This window comes from Cervus elaphus, chromosome 24 (genome assembly GCF_910594005.1).
Source record: "Cervus elaphus chromosome 24, mCerEla1.1, whole genome shotgun sequence".
Lineage (NCBI taxonomy): Eukaryota > Metazoa > Chordata > Mammalia > Artiodactyla > Cervidae > Cervus > Cervus elaphus.
In genome coordinates this window covers 47838970-47852927 of record NC_057838.1, presented here as the reverse complement: position 1 = coordinate 47852927, position 13958 = coordinate 47838970, and the positions used below count along the sequence as shown (strand labels likewise).

Genomic DNA, 13958 nt, shown 5'->3' with positions numbered 1-13958 from the left:
ACAAGTGCTCGGGCCTGGTACACTGGGAAGACCCAGAGGAATCGAGTGGAGAGGGAGGTGGGAGGGGGGATCGGGATGGGGAATAAGTGTAAATCTATGGCTGATTCATGTCAATGTATGACAAAACCCACTGAAATGTTGTGAAGTAATTAGCCTCCAACTAATAAAAAAATTAAAAAAAAAAAAAAGAATGCTCACTGCACCATCATTTGTGGTATCAAAAATTTAGAGATGGCTGAAATGTAACAATCCATATCATGGAATGTCACACAGCACAAAAAAGATAGACCTTCTCTATATACTGACCAACAAAAATGCTTGACATACCCTTAACTTAAAGAATTAATAAAGCATGGTATAATCCAATGATATTATCACACATAGACACACAAAACCGATGTATTTTTAAAAAAGGAAGGGAAAGGCACACATCAGAACCAGAGATTAGATTACTTCTGGGGAAGCTCCAAGGTTGGAGAGCAATGGCCATGAGGACCATCCATCATTCATACATTCTACAGATAATGTCTAGCACCTTCTAGGCCAGGCATTGGTGCTGCTTTGTGATCAACAGAATAGACAAGAATCCTTACAACCACGACATCTACATCCTAGCAGTATTGTTTTGTGAGGTATGTTTATAGGATGAGAATGTATGGCTTCCCTGGTGGTTCAGACGGTAAAGAATCTGCCTGCAATTCAAGAGACCCAGGTTCAATCCCCGGGTTGGGAAGATCCCCTGGAGAAGGGAATGGCGACCCACTTCAACATTCTTGGGTGGAGGAGTCCATGGACAGAGGAGCCTGGTAGGCTACAGGGAGGGGTTGCAAAGAGTCAGACACGACTGAGTAACTAACACTTTTACACTTTCACTTTCTGTAAATAAAAATAAGTAAAAATAAAAGCAAATTAAAGAACAGATTTTAATATTAATGAAATGTCAAGTGACTATTTTGGCTTTTGAGAGTCCTTGCAAACTGTCTCAACCCTAAATGCTGTACTGGTAACTGTCATGTGGCTACCATATTCCTCAAACAGTCCTCTTTCGACGGCTGGCATAGAGTGGTGCAGGGACAGTCTCTCCAGCACAAGGACTTGCATAAAGTTGGTTCATTTCCCCTCTCATCATCTTTTGAGAGTATCATTAGGCATTAATGCTAGTTGCTCAGTCATGTCTGACTCTTTGTGACCCCATAACCGTACCCTGCCAGGCTTCTCTGTCTGTGGAATTCTCCAGGCAAGAATACTGGAGGGGGTTGCCATTTCATTCTCCAGGGGATCTTCTTGACCCAGGGATCGAACCCAGGTCTCCACATTGCAGGCAGATTCTTTACAGTTTGAGCCACCTGGGAAGCCCAAGGAGAAAGGCTTCCCTGATCGGGAATTGGACCGGGCCATGGCGCTGAGAGCACCAAATCCTAACCACTAGACCATCAGGGCGCATGAGTCAACTCCAATTTGGTTATATACATTCACCAAAAGACATGTACGGAAATGGTCTTAGCACTACTAGTCATAAGAGCCCCAAACTGGAAATGACCTAAAGGTCTACCAGCAGTTGAAAACATATACAATGTACTATACTCACGGGAAAGAATGTTACACATAAATTAAAATCAATGCATTAAAAATACACATAGAGACTTCCTTAGTGCTCCAGTAGCTAAGACTCCACACTCCCAATGCAGGGGGCCCGGGTTCAATCCCTGGTCAGGGAACTAGACCCCACATACCACAGCTATGACCTGGCACAGTCAAATAAATAAATAAATAAAACTATATACAAGTATGTGAATGAATCTCACCAATATAGAGCTGAAGGAAGCCAGGTGCAAGAATAACACAGTACATAATTCCATTTACGTGACCTTTAATAATAGGCAAAAACAAGACATGATATTAGAAGGCAGGATAGTGGTTACCCTTGGGAGGGAGCAGAGGCTACAGTACATTGTGGAGGCTTTGGGAAGTACTAGGAATGCTTAACTTCTTGCTCGGGGTGCTGGTTATGTGGTTATATGGGTATCTCAGTTTAAGAAAATCTGTTGAGTTTCACAGTTATGATTTGCCTTTTCTGCAAGTATATTGTATTTCTACCAATAGCTTACCCCCCCTCAAAAAAAATACAAAACAAAATTAAAACATAAAACCCTAAAATCCAATCTGTGTTGTTTGAATCTCGTATTTGGCAAGTCATACACATTTTCCAGGCTTCAGTCTCAGCCTGTAAGATGGGAGGGGGATTTGTTAGCGGATATGTATGGGGCCTTCCAGCTGTATCACCTGTGTATCCAACAATCAATTTCTGGAACAAGGGGAAATGAGAATGAGGCTTGGGTCATTTGCTCTTTGAAATCATAGAAGGCTTACAATATCATATGTGTCCCATTTTCAGGACATTTGTTGTAAACTGAAGACACAATCAATGAGCAAGGGAAATCCTGCCTTCCAGGAAAATGCACATAGCTGATTCCCTCCCAATTTGCTCGTGGGATAAGTGTGAATATGCCAAATGCTGCTTCTGCCAAGCCTGTTGGTGTGATGTCAATTCACAGACCTACAATGGGAGAGTCAGCAGCTGTAGAGGTGGGGCTATTCCTGGTAGGAAGGAGGCAGCTGCCACGCTTGCGCCTGCTGACCGGACTGCTGTTTCAATAGGAACTTCCTCTCCAGGGGAGTTGGTTCACAATTTTCCTCTTACTGCTACTGGAAGTCCTAGAATGGCCACATCACAGCCTGTACCCATTCACAACAGGAAAGTTCGACATCCGCAGACAATCTTGGCACAAGAGGAGGAAAAGTCCAGTCTTGTGTGTCAGCTTCTATATTAGAACCAGAACAATCATTTTTATGGTATAGACCATGCTGTCACCTACACAAGAGATGTTGGGCTCCAAAAAGGAAAAGGTACTCTAGTGAAATTCAAGTGTGATGTCTGCAAGCAGGGACCCCAGAGAAGGCAACACGTTGAGGACCCTGAACATACACTCTGTGGTGACTCTAAACCCAAGGAAAGGTGCTTTGATAGTGGGAGACAGTTTCTGGTGCATGAGTTCCTTGTACGGTATTATCCTACGTGTTCAGGACAGCTGGGCCCCGTGTGAACTATGGGTCCTCACAGGCAAGCTGAAGTTAGCAACTGAAATTAACCACTCACAAAATCTGATAGGCATCTTACATCCTCTAGCTTGGTTTTTCTCAGATAAGCAGATGTAAAGGGCCCGTTCTGTTGTTTGATTTGATTTTGTTTGGTTATTTATTTCTAATCACTCACTGGTCAATACATTTATAAAAACAATAAAAAGAATTAAAAGTAGCCTAAAGAGATAGGCAAAATATAGGTCCAATTCTTGCTTATTATTTTCAATAGACATTATTCTGTCAAGTGGCTAGCAAAGTTCATAAATGTTCCTTCCTGAGCTGGAAGGAACTGGTCAAAGAGATGCTTTAAGCTTATAAAAATGCGTTGAGCTGTACATAATATCTGTACAATATGGTGAACTGCTGGTAGTCTGTGGATTTTAGAATTGCTGCTCCATGGAGGTTTTCTCACCCTTCTTTGGGAGGAAGTAGTTAACACAATGCTCCAAAATAGAGGAAAGGGCCAGGGAGCAGGATACTGTGATAAGGATGGAGACCCAAGAGAATGGGAGAACTAGGAAACTAGGAAACTAGTTTTGTCTTTTAAAAAAAAAATCACGATAGTAGGGATGAAGTAAGTTTTGGTGATGAAGAAAGGAACCTGCTATTTTTAGAGGAGTAGGACCAAGTGACATGAGTAAATAACCAGAGTAATTATGTAGAAGGAAGCACCGAGATCTCTACTTATGATATTCAGCCAATCCAGATGCTAATCAACACATATGCATCATGTCAGATATTAAAGTTCTCATTCAGGTCAACCAGGGGACATGTGGCGGGAAGTGTCGCTTCTCTCCACTCATTTCCTACTCACACATGGCAGATGGAAGACCGATTTTTACAAAAACAATACTGCTGTTCCACCAAATGCCAAATATAAGGACTCATGTCAATAATATCGCTGTTCATGATTCTTGAAGGCAAATTTAGAATTAGGGACAATTACCAAGAAACATGAAGAGAACAGGCTATAAAACAATTTATATAAAGTCACGGGAATAATGTTTCACTGAAGCCAGCCAACTATTCTTGTACTGTTTTGGTATTTTGGAAAAAAGAGAGATTTAAGTAGGTAAGACAAAAGGCTGAAATTCTACAAGTATTTCAGTTTCCAATCCTCTAGGACAGCTGTTGGGTGATATCACCCATTGTGAGAACAGCCATGCATGGAGGGAATTAGCAGATGAAAAGCCAGCAAACTCGACAAGGGGTGTGTAAACGTGCTTTCTCAGTCTCTTTCGATTCTCCTTACAGAGGCACACACCTAAAAGTGAAGTTACATGTGTGGATGTTTATATGAAACAGAAAAGACACAAGAAAGCGTCTGAGACATGAAAAACGGTGGAGGAAGATAAACATTTCAAGATTCATATCACACTGCTGCTGCCTTGATTCAGAGAGTCTCTAAGGAAATAGCCAGAAGGGCTGCTCAACACTCAGCTTCCTCCCAAGGAATAAAGAGTTTGCTATGAGCCAAGGAAGTGCCAAGAAAATGCCAATTTATGTCACACTAACATCTTTCTTAAAGCTGAACGTGGACTTCAGAAATGTAAACTTCTGGCTCCAGTGAGCACAGCCAGCCTTAAGGGATTGATATTAGGTTCTTCTGAAGGACTGAGGGAAATTTGAGAAGAGATCAAATTAGACACCCAGTAATTAGAAAATGTACTGACACCAGAGTTTTATTCACAAGAGTGGTGGGGTCAAATTTTCCATGGCACCTGATGTGAACTCAGAAAAATGGCAACCTGAAAACAGTGTTTGGAAATGATTTCACTGGAGACAGACAGAGACAGCAAACGCTGGAAGGAGAGGGAACGAGAGAGAAACTAAAGTGAGACTCTGTAATTGAGAAGACCTGCGGGAACCAGCAGAAAAAGTTTCCTGCCACAGACAAAACAACCTTCAAAGGCTACCTTCTTTCTCTCGTCGCTGGGGTAAAGTTGCTTTTGGAATAACCCCCAATGCATTATACATATTTAAAACTCTCCTCTCTGGGTTTATAATTTTCGCAGAGACAGCTTCCTGCCAACGTAAGTCATGAATGTAAGATGATGCTCCTTTGTGGGGTTGTAAAGACAATCTAAGAACAAGTGATTTCAGAGTCACAAACTTCACAGCTGGGGAGCATTTCCATTGCCTAATGCACTTTCCCTTGAAGCTTTCATTGTTTCACTCTTACCCAGTGGTGTCATTATTTGACTTACCTCATCGGGGAAATCACTGTTTAAAAACTGAATATAAACGGTGAAATAGTTTTGTACTTATCTTTTCCAGGATAATAGCTTCCCTCCCCCGCTCCCAGTTCCCGCCACAGAAGGGTTAGGCCCCTGTGGGTGACGAATTGTCCCAAAGAGTTTGATAGTTCCAGGGAGAGAAATGAGAGTAAAAATAACTAGCTGATTACCAATAGGAAGCAAATTGGCCACTTGAGAATTCAGTGGCTAGAAAGATGACAAATGAGAAAACGAAAATCCTCATCAAGAGATGAGGCTTTCTGATCAGGCCAAGGGCTTTCCACGCCTCTCTCTCCCTGCTGTGTGATGATGTACATCCGATGGGACCTCGCTTTGTATTGGGGGCAGTCACTTCCAAATGGGTGTTTGAAAGACTTTGAAGTATTTCATTATAACCAGGAAGCATTCAGGGGCTGAGCAAGTAAAATGGAAGATGCTCTATCTTGGGCTGTGGAATGTACATTTATAGAAGGAACCCACGTCTGGTTGGTTTGGTCTGGCTTTTTATTCCATCACCCCATAAGGCAGGCTTCCAAGATTTTCTGGACTCTGGAAGAAAATAAAAGTGAGAGTGTTCTTGGCCGAGGAAATTCACATTCAAGGCAGATTCAAGGATTTCAATATGTGGATAGACTGGGTTTTCTCTGTTAAGAGTCAACTACTAAAAATAGAAATAATTTGGGAATCCTTTAAAGAGAGGCCATTTTTGCTAGTCCTCATTTGAATAAATCCATAAAGTGACAGAGGGTATATAATGAACTATAGACATGCTAGCTGTCCTCAAAAGCCATAAATGTATCAGTGGTATTAAGTCATTTGTGCATGAAGAGATAAAACAGACCATCAACCATTAGCCTCCAACTGGGCACAGCCATAAGAGTTGTAGAAAGTAAGAAGAGAAACTGGGAATTTTGAGTTAGGTAATCAATACAATTCAGGGAGGAAGGGTGATAAGATGCAGGCCTTGGAGGATGAATAGAATTATAGCAAATTTCTGAGTGAGCACTGTTTGAATGGATAACAGCACTATTTTCTTTTTTTAAAAAATGATTTGTTAAAAAGTGACTGCAAGTGGTTTGTCTTGAGTAAAGGGGTTTGGAAAGATGAATCGGGATGTAGGTTTCCCACGTATGCATGGGCCTTCCACACCAGGCACATGTGGGTTTGATCTTAGGAGCAGTGGAGGAACATGAGTGGTTCTGAGTAGTGTTAGAACTGTTTTTAGAGGTATGTTATCCCTGTCAGTGAAAAGAAAAGGCAAAAGGATGTTCTCTGGAGCTTTACTAATAGGTCAGATTAAAAGATAAGGCCACCATTTTGACACCTGTGCTATGGAAGAGAAGAATGCATAACAGTGCTTGGTACACAGAGGGGCTCAACCAATACTGCTGAATGAGCCTGAATTTTCTCAGAATCAGAGTATTATCATTTCCTAGAATAGCTGAGGAAGACCTGAGGTTGCCTCAGCCCTCTCAAGAGGTAGCAATGAATGATTTGAAGAAGACCAGATTAGGAGTTATGTGAACCTGAAAATTTAAATTGACCTTCATGGGTCTGTATTATCTCAGTTAAGAAAACAAAGGTTAGTTTTGTGAATGAACTCTAATAGAAGAAAGCTTTTTGTGTATATTTTTGGAGAGCCATGTGTACCTTGAGTTGAATGCTTGGAGGACTCTGTGACCCAACTCAAGGTTAAGAACCTAGGAATTACATTCCCTTTGGAAAACAAGAGATGGTGATTCTGAGAGTCCGAGAATGATTTTGTTCTCTGGAAGGACAACTGGGACATCTGGAACCATAGCTCTGCCAATCTTGTCACCTCGGAGGCCTGTGACTGATTGTTTTGACTGAAATGAGGAGGAAAGGATTTTGTTTCTAAATGTCAACCCAGCCTCAGATTCCCCAGCAATTTAAGGAGTACTATTGATCTTATCAGGCATGCTGGGGTATAATTGACCATCGAAAAGAGACAAATCATTGAAAGACACTTGCCCTCAACAGAAAGTGACATTGGCAAAGTGTAACCTCTGACATACCTTTTTTGTAGAATTTTTTTGCATTTCTGCTTCCTTTCATAACAGCCTCTGTCATAAGGTTGCTGGAAAGAATAACTAGTTAATGGTGGGGGAAAAGTACTTGGGAAGATGATGTACTTTGGCACTTAAGTCTATTGTTCAAAAACAATATGAAATAATATTTTTGTTGAATGGACATGTTCAGTAGGTGCTCTGATTTGGGGAATTGTCAATAATGATATGATGCTGTTTGCCAGAAATATGAGCAGTTAAAAAAATGTTATCTTTCTCCAGAAGCTATTTTCAGTGTAAAACTCCAGCATGGAAAGCTAGTTCTTGCAATTTTTAATGAGGCAGGACTCTTAATAATGATTTTTGGCTTAATGTGTTAATGAGTAGAGATCTGAGGGATAAAGGACTTACAATGTAAGAAGGAAACTCAAAGAAAGATTAGGCTCTAATAAAAATAAATAGTTTTAAAATTGATTTTAATAAATTCAACTCTGTTTCCTTTAATTTATACCATAAAGAAATGCACTGTGGTAAGCTGATTATAGCATTGGTAAAAGAAAGAATGAATATTATATTTTAATATAATATTAATAAATTACAAATGCCAACCTACAAAAAGAAATCATATAGGCAAGAATATATATTCTTGGTGAGAAAAAAAAATGTTACCTATAAATGTAAGTAAATTTCTTTTCACTTTTTGAATAGCAGATGTCAGGTTTAATTGAAAAGCTGATTAGTTCCATAGAAAAACATCTAAAATGGCAATGCTATGGATAATGGAGGTAAAATTTAAAAGTACCTTTTCTTTCGATTGTTTTGCCCTACTGATGTCTTCTGCTTTTCCAAGTAGTAATGATGTTCCTTATTTTTCATTGAAAGTATAAAAGTATTAGTTGCTCAGTTGTATTCAACTCTTTGCAACCCCAAGGACTGTAGCCCACCAGGTTCCTTTGTCCATGAAATTCTCCAGGCAAGGAAACTAGAGTGGGTTGCCAATCCCCTTTCCAGGGGATCTTCCCAACTCAGGAATCAAACCCAGGTCTCCTGCACTGCAGGCAGATTCTTTACCATCTGAACCACCAGGGAAACCTACAGGCAACTTAAACTGAGAGAAGGCAATTTCCTCTAAGAAACTTCTTTAAGAACTCCAGTTTACTTCACTGAGAGTGTTATATGGAAAATACTGTCAAATGAGACAAGATCACTCTGTTTCGTACCTAACTACTCTAGACTTGTCTAAAAAGAGAATGCTTCATGCACTGTTGGTGGGAATATACGTTTGTGTAGCAACTATGGAAAACAGTACAGAGGTTCCTTAAAAATTAAAAACAGAGTTGCCATATGATCCAGCAATCCCACTCCTGGAACTACATCCAGACAAAACTATAATTCAAAAAGATATGCACACTCCTAGTTCATTGGAGCACTATTCACAAAAGCCAAGACTTAGAAACAATCTAAATGTCCACTAACAGATGAGTGGATCAAGACGATGTGATATACATATACAATGGAATACTTCTCAGCCATAAAAAATAACAAAATAATGCCATTTGCAGCAACATATATGCAACTAGAGATTATCATACTAAGTGAAGTAAGTCAGAAGGAGAAAAACAAATATCATGTATCACTTACAGGTGGAATCTAAAATATGCTACAAGTGAAACTATGAAACAGAAACCAACTCACAGACATAGAAAACAGATTTATGAACTAAGTGGAGAGGGATGGAGGAGGGATGGCGTAGTAGTTTGGGGTTATTAGATGTAAACTATTACATATAGAATATAAGCAAGGTCCTACTGTATAGCAGAGGTACCTATGTTCAATACCCTGGGTTAAACCATAATGGAAAGAATATTTTTAAAATGTATATATGTGTATAACTGGGTCACTTTGCTGTATAGTAGAAATTAATACAACATTGCGAAGCAATTATACTTCAATTAAATACATAAATAAATATATTTGTCCATATCTTTAAAATCTCTTCAACATGAAAACAGAGACTTCTACCTCAGATATAATTTTCTTTCTTCCACTGAAAATAATTTTTTAAAAAATGTACCCAGAATCACCCAAATCTCTGTCTTCCACTGAGCATAGTAAACTCTTTCCAGTTGCCTGGAAATGAAAATTATGGGTTAAACTCTAACTCTGGGGTCCAGCGCAATGCCATAAGCTAGTATAGGTTCTGAGTAATATAACAGTATTATATCCTGTTTACATATATTATATATAGATATATATATTTATATATATTATATTTATGTATTATTTATTTATTTTATATATTTTGTATTTTAAATATATATAAATATATTGTTATTAACATATATTTTATATAGACACATATAAATATATAATATAAATACATAATATTTATATATGATTTTATATTTTATCTTTTATTTATATAAAAATGTAATATATATTTATATTATATTATATATATTATTTATTTATTTTTATATATTTTAAAATATTTTATATCCTATATTTACTGATATTGCAGTATCAGCAACAGGAAGTGCCCAATAAAAACTTGTTAAATAAAACTGAAAAATGGCCCAAACTGAAGTCACTCTGCATTTGCAAGTTGTGTGGGACTCTATGCTTGGGACCCCAGTGGGGGTCCTGTGGTTTCCCAAACCACCTAATCTCCCATATCATTGCCCATATTCTGAGAAGAGTTGTCTCAACAATACTATGATTTTGATATCTTATTTCAAAAATCTAGTTCGTGTAATAGATTTTTTAAAAAAACATACTGACTAGATTCTACCTGGGTAACACTGGGATCAGATTCTCATCATAGTGAACACCAAGGGGGACAACATGGAGACAGTTATGAAAAATATAAACTAAGCTTATCCACATTGAATTCTCATTGACATCCTGAGGACAAGAGGGTCTGACTAGATGGTTTACCCAAGTAAACAACATATAAGGGTATTTATTAAAAATCTTTAGACATTTTAGGTTATGACATGTTTAAATGCCAACAAACAGTTTTTTTCTGGGTACGATAGGATCACTGGCATTTTCATGTCAAGACCATGGTTGTATGTTAGTCCCATGGTAGATGTTAATTCCCTGCTGGCTCAGATGGTAAAGAATCTGCCTGCAGTGAAGGAGACCCAGGTGTAATCCCAGGGTTGGGAAGATCCCCTGGAGGAGATGGCTACCCACTCCAGTATTCTTGACTGGAGAACTCCACAGAGGAGCCTGGCAGGCTACAGTCCATGGAGTCGCAAAGTGTTGGACACAACTGAGCAACTAACACTTTCATCTTTCAGATGCTAAGTAATCCTATATTATAGTTATAATTGCTGCTGGACACGGAATTTTGTGATGGCTCTTCTTTGGCATCTGAAACATAGTGTGGTGCTTTTACTGAACTCTCCAAAATTGTTGCTTTTTTACCCATGGAGGTAAGTTCCCACTGCATAAGTTTTATGTCTTGAATGTTTTATGATGCCCTCAAAAGATGGAACAGAGATCATGGATTCCAAACCAATTTGATGGGCTCCTGAAATACAGGTAAGCTCTAAGAGATCTGTGCTCCTCATTTATTCCTAGTAATTATACCTCCAGTCTGAGTGTCTCCCTCAGAGAGTTTCACTTCACAGATGATGAAACCAAAATTGCAGAAAGTTAAACAGTCATCTACAAAGACATGAAGAATATCAAATCAACCCAATTAGTATCATTGATTTAAAATCTTGACAACTTGCTATCAGCGTCCCAAGCTGGCTACACCCCTACAATACTACAGTGGAGCTCTCAAAACAACAAAAGATTTAGTGAGTATGGGAGAAGGAAAAAGTAAGACAAAGCATTTCTAGTACTGCTGTATGGGAAGAGGTGCTTGTGGACACACACATACACACATGACCTTTTATGTTTCAACTCTGTTACCATGTTTCTCTGACTTTGGGAAGTCACTGTTTCAGTTCAGTTCAGTTCAGTTCAGTGGCTCAGTCGTGTCTGACTCTTTGCGACCCCATGAATCGCAGCACACCAGGCCTCCCTGTCCATCACCAACTCCCGGAGTTTACCCAAACTCATGTCCATCGAGTTGGTGATGCCATCCAGCCATCTCATCCTCTGTCGTCCCCTTCTCTTCCTGCCCCCAATCCCTCCCAGCATCAGGGTCTTTTCCAATGAGTCAATTCTTCGTGTGAGGTGGCCAAAGTATTGGAGTTTCAGCTTCAGCATCAGTCCTTCCAATGAACACCCAGGACTGATCTCCTTTAGGGTATTTAACTTATATGCAGAGTCACTTTTTAGTCTTCCTTATTTGTCAAATGGGGGCAGGAAAAAGAGTGAGTGGATCAGTTCAACTGCATGTGTTCTTAGGGCTGATGCTGAAGGATTCTAGAGTGTGTACTTGCATGATATCATAATCTATAAAAGCCTGGAAAATTATTATAGCTTGGGAGTCTCCTTTTCATGATCCTTCCCCTCCCTCCTACCTCTAAACTTGAAAATTGCCAAAGTTCCACCCAAGCTCTCTCTTCTTCTCTAGCACTACTTTCTCCTTGGGTGGTCTCACCCATTTCCAGAACTTGTTTTAAAGTCTATTTTATCTGCTATTAGTATAACCACTCCAAGTTGCTTACTGTTGCTATTTGCATGGTGTATCTTTTTCCATCCTTTTGCTTTCAAGCTGTTTGTATCTTTGAATCTAAAATGCCTCCTGCACACAGCAAATGGTCAGATCATGTTACCTTTTCAACCTAATCTGATAATCTGCCTTTCAGTTGGACTGTGTGATGATCCATGTTTTAGTATCATCCATAAACCGTATTACTAATATGGTTGAATTTACATCTGCCAGTTTGCTTTTGGTTTTATGTCTCAAATCTCTTTGTTCTTCTGCTTTCATTTGTATTTAATGGATATTTCCTAGGTGGAGGACTAGAGGCCGTATTCTTTTTGAATAAAGGTCCTGCAACACAGAACTTTTGAAGAAAGATGAAAAATGCTGACAGCCTGCCCCTCGCATGGTGATACCGAAGATATAGCTGGGAGGGAGATGTCATAGCTCAAACGTCAAAGACTCTCACTGTTCTTACTAAGATTTACTAAATTTACTTGAATGAATATTGCTCTAATTGCTGTTTGCCCTTAGGAAAGTTTTCAGAGAATATATACAATTTTCTTTAGTTAAATGGTCACTGGGGAGAATATTTGCTGTGTTTCTCGCTCCATCATTCCAGAGGTTACTCTCTTATCCAACCTCTTAAATATCATCTATGAGCTAATGATGCCTGTATGTCTATTGCCAGCCCAGGCTTTCATCTGGATACCAGACTTCCATCTCTAGCAGACTGCTTGTCATCAAGTAGATATAGTTTTTCTCAAAAGAGGTTCTTTATAGGTCTTTTTTATTTTAGTAAATAAACCTACCACTGACCTAGTTAATCAAGTAAAAACTCTGAGCATCAGCTTGGATGCCTTCCTCATCTACCACATGTAATCCATCAGCAAATCCCATGGGTTCTTTCTATCAACTGCATCTAGACACTGACCATCTCTCTCCACATCCATGTCTAATGCCTGAATCTAAATTACTCCCCCTCTCCCAGTCTACTAAAATAGTCTTCTAATAGACTCCACTTTCATTCCTGCTACCCCTCCAACATGTGCCTCACACAACTCCCAGAGTGATCATTTTATATATAATATTAATATATTACCCTTGGCACATGATTTCTACCACTGGCTTCAGTCCTGTATGAACTGGCTGAATTTTATCTCTTCTTCCAAACTTATCTAAACCTCCTCCATTGTCTGATCTGTTATAGTCACACTGACCTCTTTTATTTAAAACATTTATTTATTTGGCTGTGCTAGGTCTTAGTTGCAGCATGTGGAACCTTTTTTTTTTTTTTCAGTATGTGGGATCTAGGTCCCTGATCAGGGATCAAACCCAGGCCCCCCTGCCGTGGGAGTGGGAGTGTGGAGTCTTCGCCACTGGACCACTAGGGAAGTCCCTGTCCTCTTTTATAGGCTACTTTGCTTTGTTTTAGTATACTTTTCATAGTTCTCTCTCCTCCCTTTTCATAGTGGCCATTACACCTCTTCTTTTTTTTTTTTAGCTTAAATGAGAACTTTTCTATGTAGCTTTTCCATTATTATTCTCTGTTGATTCATCCCATTCATTTATTTTGCAACCCTTGATATAGTTTGTAATTATTAACTTGTACAGTGATTTATTGTCTGCTGCTCCCACTAGCTGGTAAATTCCAGGACAGCAGAAGTCGTAGTTGTTTTTGTTGATCATAGTTGTTTTGTCGATCTGTTTTTGCTTATGATAGCAGAAATCATAGTTGTTTTTCTTTTGTAATAAATATCTACCACTACTAAGAGCTCCGTCTTACCAAGCACTGAACATGCATAGAAACTGATTTAAGACACACATGAAAATAAATGTATATGTACATCTACACATACATACATATATATACATATATACACTCACATATATAGACATACACAGGTACACACATTTATATACATAGTCATACAAGTACACATA

At 39.0% G+C, this 13958-nt stretch overlaps 1 long non-coding RNA gene across 2 annotated transcripts in view; it reads left to right on the top strand.

Annotated features, from left to right (window-relative positions):
* The window catches only part of LOC122682662, a 223484-nt gene extending 215155 nt beyond the window's left edge, over positions 1–8329 (top strand). For both annotated transcript variants that reach the window (XR_006337470.1, XR_006337471.1), the window contains exon 5: positions 4396–8329. This is a non-coding gene — a long non-coding RNA (uncharacterized LOC122682662). The remainder of the gene's footprint in view (positions 1–4395) is intronic.
* The last annotated feature ends 5629 nt before the right edge of the window (positions 8330–13958 follow it).